Here is a 19136-nt window from a genome sequence, read left to right on the forward strand (position 1 = left end):
ATCTCCCCTGCCCCACAACCATGATAAAACAACTACAAACTGTTCAAAACACAGCGCTAAGACTTATCTATTCACTGAGGAAACATGACCACATCACGGCGGCGTACCTAGATTCACATTGGCTCCCAATACAAGCAAGAGTACAATTCAAACTCAACTGCTTACTATTTAAAACCATAAAACGGAGACAGCCCAGCCTACCTAAACAACCGCCTAATCCAAACTACCTCAACCAGACACAGGAGAATGCACAAACCGTTCACTCATCCCCCAATCAGAGACATCAAACAAAAAAAAACTGTACGACGGCCTTCTAGCCACTCATGCAGCAAAACTATACTACCAACTCTCCAATTTACTGATAATGACTACAGACTACAAATAGTTTAGAAAAGAAATAAAAACCATCCTATGTAAGACATTCTTGAAGACAAACTAACACTGCAAGACTCATCCCAATTCTCTGTAGCTAATCAATCTACTCTTCAATTCCTCTTGAAATGTCCAGATAACTTCTTTTGTAATCCACCTTGAACTGCATTTGCGGAATAGAAATCACTAATGTAATGTATTTACATCAAGGGGATTTAAAAATATTTATAAGTATTTATAATATAATATAAGATTAGATCCTGTGATGAAGTGGCATGTTAATCATTGTGGAAATGATTGCTTTGACCCCAGTGTGTTGTCTCTGAGGATTGGGAACTTAATGTTAGAGATTGGGTCCCTAGGGATGGTGGTTGGAAAGCACAGCATAGTTGAAAGAAATGAAGTTGTTGATAACAGTACAGTTTTGCAAAGTGAACCAATGGCCAATCATGAATACACATTTTCAACACCACAAATGTCGCCAGTTCACGTGGACCTTGTCACCAACCGGCTCAGGACAATGGGCCCTGAGCGGCTGGGACACGGGAGTTGTGCTCTTGTGAGCCGCAGTGAGCTGCACAAGGAAAATAATAGCAGAAGAAAAATACTGCCACACCAGGTAAGGGTAGTTACTTAAACCAAACTCAGGATTTATTCTTGCACTGGTATTAAACATAAAGCTTGTCAGGATATTTCTGCGATTAGCAAAAAGTCTCAAAACAGTAAAAAAAAAAAAAAAACAGCAAACTGTCCAAAAAGTGGAAATGTCCCAGTTCAAGTCTTTTCTAAGATGAAGGCTATTGGCTTCAGCCCTACTCATTTCCATGCAATGCAACGAAAAAACAAAACATTCAAAATACAAACAGTTTTTAAACTTGACTATTGCAGCACTAGTCAGAGCTACTGCTGTGACTATCCCAGCAGCTTGAATACTGGGCAGGCAGTGCGCTTCACTTGGTGATATACTGCCAAACAGGCCCACAATCCCACCACAAAATACGTGAGGCGAACCCCCCTACCTGGGCTGGTAACAGTCCTTTCTCATGTAAGAGAAACACACACACAAAAAAAAAAACTTTCACAAAAGTCTTTTCAATCTTCTGGAGCTCTTGGTTTCTAAAGCTCCTACAAGGCATAACATACCCTTGGAAGTCCTTCATACAATAAGGTCACAGCTACTCACTTTTATTCCCCAAGCGGCTTGCCTTCCATGAAGCAAACTTCCATTGGCAGAATCTCACTCACTGGAGCAGCAGATGAATCCGGGTCAATTTCCATGGCCTGAGGTTCTTCATTCTCCTTCAAAGCAGATTCTTCTCCGGCTTCCATCAGCTCCATAGATTCCAGTGGAGAACTGCCATCAGTATCTCCCAGCCCTGAGCTCTCCTACCTGTCCTGTGCCTCTCCTCCTTTTAACTGACTTCCTAGGAGCTTTCCTCTCTGGGCAACTAGTTTGCAGCCCCCCCCAACCCTCAGGTGGGAAGTATTTCCTATCAGCAACCCTGGGCCTGAGAGGGGGATGGGCGCTCTGCACTCGTGCTCTCTGACTCCCTCTAGAGAGTAAGGGAGAAATAGCATCAGGAGAATCAAAAAAAGGTTTATCAGTAACACTGGGGGAAGGGTTGGCCTTTAAACAGGGCTCTGCACTAGGGACACACCTAGCAGGCATAGGCTGCGTACCACAACCTCTCCAAATGGCATGTATCAAAATTAAATTGACTACATCTGTGTAGGACAGAGATAGAAATCTGCAGTTATGACTGCAAGCATTAAACCAGGAGCTGACTGTGGAAGCGACCATGAGCTTTTGACATGCAAGATCACAGTAACTTTTCACAAGAAGAACATTAGAGACCTCTCAAAATATGACATTGAAAATATTCCATCACACTATTGGATAAAACTAGACCACAGAATTGCTTGTCTGCCACTTCTTATCTCATGTCTTATACTGATGATATTTTCATCCTTTGCTAGTTTAGTCTGATCAGCCGTTAACTTTTACTACATGCGATAAAGCTACTAAGTAGTAGATTTAAAACAAATTGGAGAAAATATTTCTTCACACAAAGTGTAATTAAACTCTGGAATTTGTTGCCGGAGAATATGGTGAAATCAGTTAGCTTAGCGGGGTTTTAAAAAGGCTTGGATAATTACCTAAAAGAGAAGTCCATAGGCCATTATGAGATGGCTTGGAGAAATCCACTGCTTATTCCTAGGATAAGCAGCATAAAATCTTACTACTTAGGATCTAGTTAGGTACTTGGGACCTGGGTTGGCCACTGTTGGAAACAGGATACTGGGCTTGATGGACCTTCGATCTGTCCCAGTATGGCAATTCTTATGTTCTTAATACTGAGTTATGTATGACTAAGACTAAACCTGAGCCCACAGTCAATTACTCAGATTGAATGCAGATAAGATTAACATATTATGGTTTAGTAACATTTTAACTGAACTTCCTCTTGTTTCTGTATCCAATGGGATATCATTGCCAGTTGCTCATTAGTCTTGCTGCTTGGGATTATTTTGGATTCCACTTTATCGTTTGAGCTTCAAACAATTGGAGAACCACTATAGAAAAGAACCTCTAAGTCCAGCTTGACGTTTCCTGCTAAACATTCATTCGGAAGTGCAGAAACATCCATTTTTGAAAGCCGAACACTCTACACCAGGGAAAGTCTAACCTTTTGGCTTCCCTGGGCCGCATTGGCCGAAAAAAATGTTTCTGGGGCCGCACAAACGTGCAAACGCTGCAGCAAGACAGAGGAGGGAGCCGGCAAGATGGTAAACACCCAGGGGCAGCAGAGGAAAACACTGCATCGCCCTCTACCAGGGCCGCCCAAAATACTTCACAGGGCCGCGTGCAGCACTCAGGCCGCAGGTTGGACACCCCTGCTCTACACTAATTTCCCAATTTGCACATGCCCATTAGTGTGGGAGCCCTTGTCTAGGCTAGGGGTAGGCAATTCCGGTCTTCAAGAGCCGGAGCCAGGTCAGGTTTTCAGGATATCCACAATAAATATGCATGAGATAGATTTGCATCTCAAGGAGGAAAATCCATCTCATACATATTCATTGTGGATATCCTGAAAACCTGACCTGGCTCCGGCTCTCGAGGACTGGAATTGCCTACCCCTGGTCTAGGCAATAAGGGCTCCCATTCTAACCATGCGTTAATCTGTTGGCATGCAATGATGTAGCTCCACTATCAGATTATCACTGGGCATACCTACTCTCAGCCCCCCAAAACGCCCCAGCGCTAAAAATAAAAAAAATAGTATTATTAGTGTGTGTAATCCAAAAACTACTGCAGGGTGTTAGTGTAGACTGTAGTAAGCATACATTAGTGTTTACTGGAGCTTATTAAAAGAACCCCTTAATTTTTAAATCAACTCCTGCTCAAAAAGGACCACAAAAATGAGAATTGTATCCACTGGGCTCTAGAGGAAAAGCTGGAACTTGTGTCCCCCATGCAATAGTGCTAAAATAGAAGACTTGCACATGCTCAGTGTACAGCTCTAAAAATTCTCTAAAGTTTTATTTACATTTCTCTGGGCTGGCCTATGATGGATAAAGTACATCCTGCCTATTCTCAGAGAAAAAAAAAAAAAGGAATACATTTCTGCAAAGGAGAAGTAACAAATAACCTTTCCTCACAAGATGGTCTCCAAGGTAAAGAGTTGATGGAGGAAAGCTAGACAGCCCCCAAAAGGTTGGTGCAGATTGATATTTATTTTTTTAAAACTTATCCTTTGTTTGGCTCTCAGTCGAATTCTCGCTTTCCTTCTCAAGAAACTTTGAAACAAGGAAAGCTACAAGGACATGATGAGGCACATGGTGATCATTTCAGTAATATGTATCCTGTCAAATAAAAATGAGAAACAAATGTAAATGTGCCTGAGTTTGTATTTTGTTGCTTTCTATGTAAACTAAAGGCATTAATAGTCTGCAGAGAATTACAAAATTGCAGTGAGCAGAAACCAAGAGGAAGTTATGCGCCTGGGAAGAGGATAGCTCATCTGCAGCTGGTTCCTCAAACGCAGTACACAGAACTTCTCAGATTTTCCTTTATTAGGATCTGTTTCTAGTGTCTCCCCATACCCCCTGTCCAGATTACATTATTTACTTTTTCTGTGTACACATCATAGGCAGCGGAACGCTTTTTTGTTTGTGGAGGGCCCGCAAGCTCTGCCCCCAGACCACGCAAAAGCGCGCTCCCGCTCATTGCTGCTCAGCGGCAGAAGAACCAGCCGTGAAGCGGGGGGGTAGCAGCGGGGCAGGAGCAAGGAAAGCTCGCTCCTGCCCCCTGCGCCACTGGACCGCCAGGGATAAAAGTAAATGGCAATTTTGGGGGAGGCCAATGCCCCTGTGGCTCCCCCCCCCCCCAATTCCGGTGCCTATGGTACACATTATCACTTGAACCATTTACCACCCATAGCAAACAAAATTTCAGGATAGGTATATCTACTCTAGGTGTTTCTAGACAACTTGATCCAACTGGTCCTGAATGGTTTATAGTTTATTCAATTTTTGATTAAACGCTTTTTCGTTTCTTCAAAGCGTTGTACAGAATAAAAGTAACTTTACAGAAAAAAGTAAATAAAACATTTAATACAAACTTTTTAAGATCAACATGACTGACGTATTAGGTAATTATAGACAGGCATGCAATAGACACGATTGGTAAAGGGGGTAAGAAATACAATTGATAAAATAAAAATAAGACACATTTAAGGTAAACACAAAAGGAATTAGGGGGAAGGGTATAAATTAAAAACAAATATTAATTATTTAATCTCTAAAATGTGCCTCTTTTTTTTTTTTTTTTTTTTTTTACAAATATCAAGGCCCATAAAAACAAAATGAAGCGCTAAAAATACAGTAGACTAATTAAAACAACAAAATCTATATATCCTAATACATCTATGCTGCCAACAATCTTTCAGAAATATAAGTTTTCAATCTCTTCCTAAAAGAAAAGAAGAATCCATCCTTAATTCCAAAGGCAAATCATTCCAGTCAGAAGCTGGAAAATATGAAAAGGGGGCATTTCAATGTTTACTATGTCAAAGACCAGTAGATGAATGAAAGGAAAGTAGAAGATTTTTTAAAAAAAAAAGAGTTAGGGGCAATCAATTTTAAGACAAGGAATGTACTGGATAATACCAGAGTCATATGATCAGGTGCCTGATTGGTTACAATTAGAATCTGCTCTGATGTCACCGCTCCAACTTCACCTTCACGTATACTTGATAGGTATACGAATTCTATACATCTATAAAGACAATGAAATTTTCAAATCCATGTGGCAAGCTTTGTTGTTTTTAGATGTTTTGCTTACTATTCCAACTAAAAGCACAACACAAATATCTCTATGGCTGAACCCTGCAATTACCATCAATGGCTCTATGATCCTTTGGAAAATTTGGATGCAGGCAGGAATTAGAACATTGCATGATATGATGGATCAAGGACGTTTAATGTCTTTTTAGTCTTTGCAACAGAAATTTGATTTGACATTTTCTCAATGTTTTAAATGGCTGCAACTCCAACATGCTACTAAGGCCAGTTTCCCCACCACTCAGTACTTTAAAGGACCATCCAAGCTTGCCAATTATATGTTATACTGTGGGGATTCAAGGTCATGAAGCTTCAAGCTGGTATAAGCTCCTATGCTCATACCTACTCAGGAAATCTCTTTCTGGCCTTCAATCTATTTGGTCTAGGAAGTTGCAATGTTCGATTCCACCTGAGAAATGGAAGAAGATATGGATTCAAAGAATACGATGCACGGCCTCACCTTCGTTAAGACAAACTCTTTACTTTGTGCTCCATAGAATATTGTGGACTCCAGTTAAGTTACAAAAATAGGACGCTAATAAGTCTAATGCATGTTGGAGCTGCAAAAAAGAAGTGGGTACACTTGACCATCTTTTGTTCTGATGCCCATTGGTTCAGTCATTCTGGCATGATTTGTGGAATAAAATACAAAGCATATTGGAAGTTCGTATGCCTTTATCATATGGTATGGTGCCTTTAACATATGATATGGTGATAAGCGGAGCATGTGCTACTTCAGCAACCTTACTGACAGTAAATAAAAACAAATTGTTCTTGATTCTATCTGGAGTGGTGATACAGTCAGTTGTTAAGAACTGGAAGGATTTCACACTGTTGAATTTTCATTTTTGGTGGGAAACTGTATGTGTCTTCTATAGGTATGAAGCTAATTTGACTGAAAGATTGGGGAAATGACTTCATTTAAGGCTGTTTGGAGCCCCTTATAGGGTTTCGTTAAGCAATATGAGTGATGGAATGGTTGGCCTGCCAGACAAATAGAAGGTAGGGTGGGGGATAGGGTGGGGGTTTAGGATAGGGAGGGTGGGATGGGTAGAAAATGGTATGTTTCTGTTACAAATTTTCTTGTGAATGTTTACATATGTTTATAATATATTTGTGTGTTGCATTTCTCTGTAGAATGTAAAAATTTAATAAAGATTGAACTGAAAATAAGGTTTTGTTTTTAACATATATAATTATATTTCAACATATATTTCAATAGACTAATCAAGGAATCAGATGTCAAAACAAAGAATCTTAAACACAAACCTAGCTTATATTGGGAGCCAATTAAGGTTTTTTTAAGATACTCGTTCATATTTATTACATCCAAAAATCATTCTTGCTGTAGTTTTCTCATTTGAGGAAAGACTAAAACAGTGCTCTTCAGCTTGGAAAGAGATGTCTGAGGGGAGATATGATTGACGTCTGCAAAATCCTGAGTAGAGTAGAATGGGTACAAGTGGATCGATTTTTCACTCCATCAAAAATTACAAAGACTAGGGGACACTCGAAGTTACAGGGAAATACTTTTAAAACCAATTAGAGAAAAATTTTTTCACTGAGAATAGTTAAGCTCTGGAACATGTTGCCAGAGGATGTGGTAAGAGCGGATAGCGTAGCTGGTTTTAAGAAAGGTTTGGACAAGTTCCTGGAGAAAAAGTCCATAGTCTGTTGTTGAGAAAGACACGGGGGAAGCCACTGCTTGCCCTGTATTGGTAGCATGGAATATTGCTACACCTTGGATTTTGGCCAGATACTAGTGACCTGGATTGGTCACCGTGAGAACGGGCTACTGGGCTTGATGGAGCATTGATCTTACCCAGTAAGACTATTCTTATGTTCTTATGGTTAGCAGTTTCTGAGGAAGACCTATATACTGTATATTGCATTACAGTTGTCTAAATGAGAAAGAATCATAGCTTAACCCATGAATAAGTCTTAATCATTTAACTTTAAAAAGCACCTGCCTCATCAGACTATGGGGTTCATAATCAAAAAATAAAAATGTCCAAAAACCATCATAAGTTGGCACTTAGACATCCTAATCACTGGAATGAGCAAGTGCCGATTTTCGAAGCCACCTTTCTGGACATCTAGCAAGGCATTTTGCCCACTGTGCGTCCAGAGTTCCAGGGAGTATGTTGGGTAGCATGTTATGGGTGTGCTTTCGGTGGGTTTAACTTGGACATCTTGCAGCGATAATTGAACTTAGATATTCAGAGTTAGACCTATTTTAGAAGTGTCTAAGTGCCACAAAGGTACCCAAACTGACCAGATGACCATTAGATATGAAGGTATGCCCCCCCCACACACACACACACACTCCCCCAATGGTCACTGACCCCTTCCAACCCCCCAAAAATCTGAATTAAAGAGTACATACCTGTATCTAGAACAGCAGCACTTGGTTTGGGAAAGCCTACTAGAGCATCACACATGCGTTTTAAGTAACCTGGTGAGTAGACTAGTGAACCATAGAGAAGAAGACCCATTCCCATAAGCCACTTTAACCATTACATTTGTGGTGGAAAGTGTGAGCCCACCAAAACCCTACTCTGCTGCCATATAGGTGCCACCTACAGCCATAAAGGCTATTGGGGTGGTAGACAGGTGGGTCTAGTAGGTTTTGGGTAGTTTTTGAGGGCTCATCAAAATTTTTAAGGGGTTATGGTGAGATGTATTTCTGGCACTCTTTATGTGAAGTTCACAGCAGTGCTGTTTAAGGTGTTCCACTGCTCTGTTGGCATGTCTGTGTGGCCAGTCCATCACAATGATAGCCACTCCCACATCCAAATAATCTGGATTTGGATGTTTTCAACTTGAATGTTTCTGTGGTTGAAAATGGGGTATAAAGTTAGGTGTCCTAAGGGTTGGACAGTCTCCTGTCAGTCAAGACATCCAACTAGGCGATTTCTGTGTTTCCGACTGTGAGCGTTTAATGGGAAACGTCGAAGTTGGACTTAGACATTCTTTTCAAAAATGGCCCTTCACAGGGGCATTTCTATAGGACTATTCAGAACTGGCCACTTCTAATGTCAGCAGCTAATGTTCAACTGTCACATCGTTATTGGTCCAAATAAAAATAATCCACCTTTTGTCACACAGTGTTATTTATACTGTAAGCCTATTAAACAAAATTATTACTCCAAGGGCTCCTTTTACAAAGGTGCGTTAGGGTCTTAACGCGTGGAATAGTGCGCGCTAATCCGGTGCATGCGCTAAAAATGCTAGCGCGCCTTTGTAAAAGGAGCCCCAAGATTTGAAATAATAATAAAAACAGTGAAAAACTTATCTTAGAATGTGGTGGAGATCCTCTTGCCAACATAGCTATATTTTAGGTGCTTCAATAAGAAAAGAAAAAGACTTTGGAAGATATACTTACTGTTGTAGTTCTCCATTCTGAACATAATTCCACCATGATAACTTTTATTATGAAACATTGGGGGGGTTTTACATTCATGCTTCAATATTTGTCCAATGTTAGTTTTTCACAGAGGGAAGAACATTGGAGAAATAATACTACCTGTGCCTGCCTAACCTTCAAGATCCTCCACGGTATCCTTCCTCCTTTTATCCCTCTATCCTGGAATTCCTCAAATCCAACCTCCACTAGATCCACTCAAAAATTAAAACTATCCTACCCCTCCTTAAAAGGCATCTCCCTTGTTGGTAAACTTGGCTCTTCCCTCCCTTTCAGAATCGCTCAGCTCTGGAACAGTCTCCCTTCCCCTCTCCGCAATTTGAGCCCCCTTCTACCATTCCGTAAGCATCTGAAGACCTGGCTCTTCTCCAGAACGTAACCCCGTCCCGCTCCTGGCACTCTCACACCAACCTCTCTTCTCTCCTTCTTATATAATTCCACTGGAGTTCCGTTCCTTCCCTAACCATGTAAACCGTGTCGAGCTCCATCTGCGGAGATGATGCGGTATATAAACCCAAGATTTAGATTAGATTAGATTAGATTTTAGTTATGTGATCTGTTGCATCTTTTGTCCTTGTGGCTCACATATCTCCGCTAAGTTAAAAGGAAGCTGAATGAGCACGAGTCTAGAATTCTGCAAAATGTGACTTCAGTGCCATTAATACACCATTCATGAGAAGAAACGTACAATAAACGGCATCCATTTTCATATTATTGATGCCATAGTGATGGAGCAGGAGGGTGATCATCCTGATTTTTTGTTGAACTATAAAGAGCAATGGTGGATTTTCTATCTTAATTCTGAACCACCATTGGGCTTAAATTTGAAGATTGAATGGATGACAGTGATCTGACAAAAAGGAGGTATGATCTGATTGGCTAGAGCCATCATTACATTACATTACATTAGTGATTTCTATTCCGTCTGTGCCTTGCGGTTCTAGGCGGATTACAAATTAGAAGAGATCTGGACATTACCTAGAGAATTACATTACATAACATTGATTCATGTACTTAACATTGATTCTTGTACTTTACATGGTGTGGTAGAGGATTATAAATTATAGGATATCTGGAATTTTCTGAAAGAATTTCAAAGTAGAGAATTAAGTAATAACAGGGTTCCGTGGAGAATATCAGTATATACTGGTTACAGAAGAAAAAGTTATCATGTGTTTAAGCTCTGCATATAAATTCAGCTAGACGCGGCCGCCATTTTGCTATGGCTGTGCTTTGGAGAGTGTAGATATTATTCAAAGGTAATCTTAAGTTTGCAGAACTTATTTTGAAATATATTGAGATTTTGATATGTATGAAGTTTTTGGGGATGTTTTCCCATTTAACTAGGAGATTTGATTTTTAGGAGACCATTTGCCCTGATGCACAGCATAGCTATGTCAGCAAGAGGCTCTCCAGCACATTTTAAGATAAGTTTTTCACTGTTTTGATTATTATTTCAAATTTTGGAATGAGAATTTTTTTTAATAAGTTTACAGTTTAAATAACACTGTATGACAAAAGGTGGATTGCTTTTACTTGGACTGATTACGATGTGACAGTTGGACATTAGCTGCTGACAATAAATTTTCATGGTGAAAAAAAAAAAAAAGAAATTGTCAGCAGCAGCTGCTTCTGAATGGTCCTATATGAAATGCACACTTAGTTCACCTTTTACTAAGGCGCGTTAGCCGTTTTAGTGCACGCTAAAAAACTAGCATGCGCTAAACGTTAATGTGTGCTAACACGTCCATTATATCCTATGGATGCATTGGCGTGCATTAGCATTTAGTGCACACTAATTTTTAGTGCGCGCTTAAACGGCTACCGCAACTTAGTAAAAGGACTACTTAGTCCTTTTACTAAGGTGCAGTAGCTGATTTAGCGCACGCTAAATGCTAACACGCGCGAATGTGTCCATAGGTTATAATGTTAGCATGCATTAGCATTTAGCGCACGCTAATTTTTAGCGCGTGCTAGATCGTCTAGCGCACCTTAGTAAAAGAACCCCTTAGTCTTATAAAGCAATAACTACAAGAAAGGAATTATGGTGAAGGGGCTATCTGATGTCTAGCATTATTGACACTACTCCTTACGCTCAGAGCAAGACATCACTTGACACCCCAGATCAAGCTTGCTTACTATAATCCCTGAATTTTTCACTGCTGCCATCCCTTGATTTAACATCCACCTTCCCAATCCCTTCAACAATTAACAAGTAAACAAAAAGGCCAAGAAAAATCAACTATATCAGCTATAATTCCAGCTCAGAAATCCTGCTGTGAGCTGTTCTGCCACTGGGTACCTTTGCAACCTATCCTGCTTATCTCTGTAGTGCTATTTTGGAAAGTCAAATTTCAGCTGTACTATTAAGCCTCAGTTTTGATAGCCTCTTTCTTGTGCTTTATTGGAAAGAAAATATATGAAAGGGATTGATGTCCATCTGGTTATCTGTAGGCAAAATGGCTCCTTCAAGATGAAAATATAAATATCTCAGAAAATTGTAAAATCCAGAAACATCATTTCAAAAAATGCAAAAAAAAAAATCATTGCTTTCTCTAGGAAGCTGTTAATCACTGCTCCATTGCACAAGTTCACCCATCACCACCACTATTACCATTATTTTTTCATTTTGGCCCATAGCAACACAGGCAAACAGAAGCAGGGAAAAATAACTGATGCAATTGGTGATGACACCTAAAGGTACTTCCAAGGCAGTCTCATTTTAGACATCCTAATAACAGCACCTTCAAACACACTCCTATATTGCTCTCTTTTACACACACACGCATATCCCACATGTATGCATATCTCCACACATACATCCTCACATTCATGCAGTGGCGTACCTAGCATATGTAAATCAACACTTTCAATTGGTGACTACTATAATTGTAGGACAAGTTAGTTAATAAAGTTTTGCAGAGCAATATATATGTGAGACTAGTATCAACTCTAAATATGCTCAAAAAGAAGGAAAAAAGCCTCAGAAAGAGGTCCTCCCACCGCCACAAAGGTGGATAACAAGGTGGTTAGACGGTAACCTCATAGGCAAAACCTTCATTGATGTGAGTAATTTTGAACAAAAACTTGTACTTCACATATATAAATTAATAGATAGAGGAAAAACCACTTATCTTAAACTGATCGGCACACCGATGGAGGCCAGCGTTTCACCGACAAGTTGCATCAGGGTGTGACTCGACCGATCAGTCTGCAAAACAAAGAAAAATAGAGGAAACTTCAGCAATTTCTCAATATATTTTGACTTTTATGAATATTGACATGTACCTTAAGAGAGCGGAAACTACCGCTTCAAAAGATAGCGAATCTGTTTATGCAGAATTTTGAAAATCTATGGATAGATCACAATCCATTTTCAGATAAGATTGTGTTATGGCTGCGATTCATAGACGATATTTTCGTCATTTGGACGGGAACTAGAGTAGAGCTTGACACTTTCCATCTATGGCTCAACTCTAGACACCCTAAGATTGAATTCAGCATGACTTGTCATACGCATCAAATTTCTTTTTTGGATGTCCTTGTCAACATAAACAATAACATCATTCACACTACAGTATTTAGGAAAGCCACCGATAGAAATACATTTCTAGATTTTTCAAGCAATCACCCGTTACCATTGAAACGCAGCCTTCCAACATCTCAGTTTTTCAGATATCGCCGGTTATGTTCTGAGCCATCTGACTTTAAAGTACAAAGCAAACATCTATACTCTAAGCTTAAAGACAGGGGTTATCCAGGTCCTACTCTCAAAAAAGCATATAAACGAGCCAAGTTTTTAAACAGGGATTTATTGTTCCTTCCTAGGGATAAAACACCTGACACTGGCGTGGCCACATGTATTTTACAATACTCTCCGAGTATGAATGTTGTCACCAAGATATTGAGGAAGCATTGGGAGTTGATGACAGCACATCCGATGCACACTGAGACTCATCTCAGAATTGCATTTACCAGACAAAAAAATTTAAAAGAACTTTTGAGTCCAGCAGACATAACTTCAATTCTGTCTGGTAGCTCCAGCATTGAGTCTACTGGCCACTCCAAATGCGGCAAGTGTATGACGTGCGCCATTACCATTGAATGTTTAGACAATTTTGTACATCCTGGTACGAAGAAGATGTAAAAACTCAAACATTTAACTACATGTTCTACAATGTTTGTGGTTTATTTGATTTTTTGCCCCTGTTTAAAGATTTATGTGGGGCAAACTACACGCACTTTAAGAAGACGCATTACTGAACACAAGAGTTGTCTCACTAACAACAAATTGCAAGCCCCTCTTGTTGTACATTGTCTTGAACACAACCATCGTTTTGAAGATTTACGATGCCACGCCATTGATCATATAAAGGAAGGAACTTTGAATCGTCAAACTCAGTTATTACGTGCTGAACAATTTTGGATCCATCTATTAAACAGTGAAGAACCTGTCGGTCTGAATCAAAGACTCGAGTGGAATGCTTTTTACTAAACTGTTTCATCCTTTTTGGTACTGGTTTTCCTCATCACATAAATAACATCTTAAGATAATTATCATGAATTAATGATCTAAGAATGAAGATTTACGACATAAGAAAAATAATGACCAACAAGAATAAAAGTAAAAATAAAAATAAGAATAAAAATTCTCAAAATTGATAAAAACGAAAAATAGCAACACATAGTGGAAAGGGTACGTTTTTGTGTTTTCTGGTTTATGGTACTGGTTCACCGTGTCTGATTTTTTCTTAGATGTTACGTTCTCTCAGCTGTTACGTCTTTTTAGATTAACTTCCGGTAGTGATGTCACACCGGGGGTATTTAAATTCAAGAATTCCAAAACCGCCCCATGGCAGCCATCTTTTTTGGACTCTTTTGAAGCGGTAGTTTCCGCTCTCTTAAGGTACGTGTCAATATTCATAAAAGTCAAAATATATTGAGAAATTGCTGAAGTTTCCTCTATTTTTCTTTGTTTTGCAGACTGATCGGTCGGGTCACACCCTGATGCAACTTGTCGGTGAAACGCTGGCCTCCGTCGGTGTGCCGATCAGTTTAAGATAAGTGGTTTTTCCTCTATCTATTAAATCATTTATATATGTGAAGTACAAGTTTTTGTTCAAAATTACTCACATCAATGAAGGTTTTGCCTATGAGGTTACCGTCTAACCACCTTGTTATCCACCTTTGTGGCGGTGGGAGGACCTCTTTCTGAGGCTTTTTTCCTTCTTTTTGAGCATATTTAGAGTTGATACTAGTCTCACATATATATTTCTCTGCAAAACTTTATTAACTAACTTGTCCTACAATTATAGTAGTCACCAATTGAAAGTGTTGATTTACATACATCGGTTTTCAATATATCTGTGTTTTTATAGCTAGTACCTAGCATATGTGACACCCGGGGCCCATCATTTTTTGGCACCCCCCATCTGTACGAAAAACATGATTTTTAGTAACAAGCAACATGTCACACATGAGTACCTAGGAAAAGGCAGCATCTTACATACTGCAGTAAGCAGTACAACATCAATGCACCCATTGTAAAACTAAACAAGCCAGACTAGTACAGATCAATCCTACACCGTCAATCCTAACAGAAAACCATGTTTTTCAAACACACAGAACACAGAAAATACCTTCGCCTAGTATGGAATATGTCATCACAAACTAACCCCTCCCCCTTTTACAAAACTGTAGTGTGGATTTTAGCCAGCCTTGGTGGTAACAGCTCTGACGCTCATAGAATTCTGAGCATCAGAGCTACTACCACCACGGCTGGCACTAAAAAATGCTCCACAGTTTTGTAAAAGGGAGGATAAAATAGAAATACATAGACAAAGGTTAAATTGAACCAGCAAGAAGCTGGACTCTGCATACAATGCAACACCACAGAAACAGTGACACATGTCTCCTAAAGCAATAAATAAATAGAAAATTTTTGTTCTACCTGGCTTCTCTAGTTTCTGCTTTCCTCATCTTCTTGTTACTCTGTTCCTTCCATCCACTGTCTCTCTTCTCTCTGCATCTTCCATTTGCTCTATTACTGTGCCTCTCCCTTTCTCCCTCCTTCCAAATTGGTCTGGCACCCATCTTCTTCCCTCTGCTCCTCCCATAGTCTGGCATCTCTGTCTTCTTCTCTGCCAGCGTCTTCTCCTAACTCTCTCTTCCTCATTCCCTTCAGCGTCTTCTCCCCACTCTCTCTTCACCATTTTCCTGCAGCATGTTCTCCCCACTCTCTGTTCCTCATTTCCCTTCAGCATCTTCTCTCCACTCTTTGTTCCCCATTTCCATTCAGCATCTTCTTCCCACTCTGTCTTCCCCATGTGCTTTCAGCGTCCTTCTCCCCCCTCTGTCTTCCCCATGTGCTTTCAGCATCCTTCTCCCCCCTCTGTTTTTCCCTGTTTTCCTCTCCACCCCACCTTTTCTTCCTTTCTCCCTCCCTGCCACTTACCTTTGTGGCGCTTTCTCCCCTCCCTTTCCCCCCTCCCCCGTGGCCTGGACAACAGGCCCGGGCCAACAAACCTCTCTGCCCTGTGGCTGGCGATGTCTAAACTGCCTTTTACAGCAACCGGAGCAGTGTAGTTACATATGGCTGCCGTAAAAGTCGTCTCTGATGCAACTTCCGGTTGCATCAGAGATGACCTTTACAGCAGAAACACACAGCTTCAACGCTCTAGCTCAGGGGTGCCCACACTCTTTGGGCTTGCAAGCTACTTTTAAAATGACCAAGTCAAAATGATCTATCAACAATAAAATGAAAAAAAAACACACAAAGCACACTTGTACGCTGAGAAAATATTAATTATCATTCCTATTCTGGGGTTTTTTCAAAGAGGTCAAGGCAGATGACTCTATGCACTGTCATCTCAGTAACAACCATACAAAAATAGACAAATATACCCCTCTCTTTTTACTAAAACACAATAGCAGTTTTTAGCGCAGGGAGCTGCGCTGAATGCCCAGGGCTGCTCTCGACGCTCATAGACTTCCTGCGCTAAAATCTGCTATTGTGGTTTAGTAAAAGGGGGGGCCATAGTGCAAACTATAGACAGCAGATATAAATTCAGACACATTTTGATCACTAAATTGAAAATAAAATCATTTTTCCTACCTTTGTTGTCTGGTGATTTCGGGTTGCACTTTCTTCTTCTGACTGTGCATCCAATCTTTCTTCCCTTCTTTCAGCCTATATACTTCCTCTCCTCCAGACCTCATTCCCTCCCCCAACTTTTTCTTCCTCTCTCCCTGCCCTTTCTTTCTCCCTGCCTCCCTTTCTTTTTTCTCTCTTCATACCTCCTTTCTTTTTCTCCTGTTTCCCTTCTTTCCTTCTGTCTCCCTGCCTGCCCCCTTTTCTTTCTTTCTTTCTTTCTCCCTGCCCTCCCCAAGCCATTGCCACTGCCATCGGGAACAGCCCTCCAAGTCACCGCCATTGGGTAACATGCCCCAAAGCCGCTGCCGCCCCAAGCTCTTCTTCCCTGCGTCTTGCCTGCATCGGGCCAACCAGCATTCCTCTCCCCGACGTCAATTCTGCCGTCGGAGAGGAAGTTCCGCCCAGCTAGGCAGCGATTGGCTGGCCTGAACTTCCTCTCCAATGGCAGAATTGACGTCGGGGAGAGGCAGGCTGATTGGCCCGGTAGAATTTTCCAGACCTGGCCAGCTGTGCACTTACAGATGTTCATGTACAGGCACAGCTGCACACACATCCCAATCCCCTATATTCTTCGGCTCACCTGCTTATTTTTGAACTATAGAAAAACTAACACTTATAACCCTATAAAGTACATCGGTTGTCACAAACAGAATGAATTTCAAACTAGGCATCACGGTATATAAAATCCTTAGTGGTAATGCACCTAGTGATCTAACAGACCTAGCAAGCTTTAATAACACAATATCTGCCCCAGTTTCACAAACCTACAGAGACCCTCAAGGATCTATTCTTTCTCCACTGCTTGTAAGAACATAAAAACATATGAATTGCCGCTGCTGGGTCAGACCAGTGGTCCATCATGCCCAGCAGTCCGCTTCCGCGGTAGCCCCTAGGTCAGTGCCCTAACTGAGACCAGCCCTATCTGCGTACATTCCGGTTCAGCAGGAACTTGTCTAACTTTGTCTTGAATCCCTGGAGGGTGTTTTCCACTATAACAGCCTCCAGAAGAGTGTTCCAGTTTTCCACCACTCTCTGGGTGAAGAAGAACTTCCTTAAGTTTGTACAGAATCTATCCCCTTTTAACTTTAGAGAGTGCCCTCTCGTTCTCCCTACCTTGGAGAGGGTGAACAATCTATCTTTATCTACTAAGTCTTGAATGTTTCAATCATGTCCCCTCTCAGTCTCCTCTTTTCAAGGGAGAAGAGGCCCAGTTTCTCTAATCTCTCGCTGTACAGCAACTCCTCCAGCTCCTTAACCATTTTAGTCTAAACTAAACTAAACTAAGCCTTAAGTTTATATACCGCGTCATCTCCACAGAAGTGGAGCTCGACACGGTTTACAGGAATTAAAAACAGAGAAAGGAACTCCAATGGAAGGGAGGAGGGTTTGGTAAGTAGGAAGGTGAGGGGGGAAGGGAGGGGGAAGTTACATTTTGGCGAAAAGCCAGGTTTTCAGATGTTTTCTGAAGTGTTGGAGGGAGGTCGTACACCGGAGGTGGGCAGTAAAGCTGTTCCATAGCTCGGTGATCCTAAAGAGGAGGGATGTTCCGAGCTTTCCTGTATGAGAGATGCCATTTAGAGAAGGGAAGGATAGTTTGAATTTCTGAGCGGATCTGGTGGAATGAGTGTTCGAGAGCCAAGATAAGGGAAAGAGGGGGGGAAGGATGCCGTGAAGAGATTTGAAGGTAAGACAGGCACATTTGTAACGAACCCTGAGGAAGACTGGGAGCCAGTGAAGCTTAGATAGAAGCGGGGAGACATGGTCGAATTTGCCTTTTGTGAAGATTAGTTTAGCTGCGGTGTTCTGAATCCGTTGGAGTCTGATAAGATTTTTCTTTGTTAGGCTTAGGTAGATGGAATTGCAGTAGTCAAGTCTGGAGAGAATGATGGATTGGACAAGGACAGCAAAATGATGCTGGTGAAAGCAGGATCTGATTTTCCTTAACATATGAAGATTGAAAAAGCATTTTTTTACTAGGGAGTTGATGTGGTCGTTAAAGGACAATGTAGAGTCAATGGTGATTCCCAGAACTTTGCTAGAGTGCTCAAGCTGTAGATTGGAGCCCGAGGAAAGAGGGATGAAGGAGGGTAGGTGATCCAATTTTGGGCCAAGCCAGAGAAGTTTTGTTTTGGTCTCATTTAGTTTCATCTGAACGGAGAGAGCCCAGGATTGGAGATTAGTTATGCAGGTTGAGATGTTTTCAGAGAGGTTGGTGAGATTCGAGTCAGTTTCGAGAAGGACAAGGATGTCGTCGGCGTAGGTGTAGAGTGTCGCAGTGGTAGAAAGTTGGAGGAGTTTCAGGGAGGACATATAGACATTGAAAAGAATCGGGGATAGAGGTGAACCCTGGGGGACTCCGCAGAGCGGTTTCCAAGGAGAGGATGAGGTGCCATTCATGTTGACGAAGTAGGAGCGGGAGCGCAAGAATTTTGAGAACCAATCTAGGACTGAGGAGTTTATGCCAATATCGGAAAGTTGGAGGATTAGAATGTCGTGGTGGACAATGTCGAAAGCAGCAGAGAGGTCGAATTGAAGAAGGACAGCGAACTTGTTGCAGGCGTGGAGTAGTTGGACCTTTGAAATTAAAGAGGATAAAAGAGATTCAGTGCTATAGTTGGGTCTGAATCCATGTTGGAAGGGTAGGAGAATGGAGAATCTCTCAAGGTAGGATGAGAGTTGGGTGGCTATGATGGATTCCAGCATTTTGGTCAGAAGTGGAATGTTGGCTATTGGGCGGTAGCTGGAAGGGGTGGAGGGGTCCAGATCAGCTTTTTTCAAGAGAGGGGATAGGGAGATGTGTCCCATTTTGGTCGAAAATAGGCCTGAGAGCAGGGCGGAGTTTAA

At 41.1% G+C, this 19136-nt stretch overlaps 1 long non-coding RNA gene across 2 annotated transcripts in view; it reads right to left on the reverse strand.

The window, feature by feature from the left end:
* The window catches only part of LOC117355730, a 138448-nt gene extending 136674 nt beyond the window's left edge, over window positions 1–1774 (reverse strand). For both annotated transcript variants that reach the window (XR_004538444.1, XR_004538443.1), the window contains exon 1: window positions 1556–1774. This is a non-coding gene — a long non-coding RNA (uncharacterized LOC117355730). The remainder of the gene's footprint in view (window positions 1–1555) is intronic.
* Window positions 1775–19136: the final 17362 nt, after the last annotated feature.

This window comes from Geotrypetes seraphini, chromosome 2 (assembly GCF_902459505.1).
Source record: "Geotrypetes seraphini chromosome 2, aGeoSer1.1, whole genome shotgun sequence".
NCBI lineage: Eukaryota > Metazoa > Chordata > Amphibia > Gymnophiona > Dermophiidae > Geotrypetes > Geotrypetes seraphini.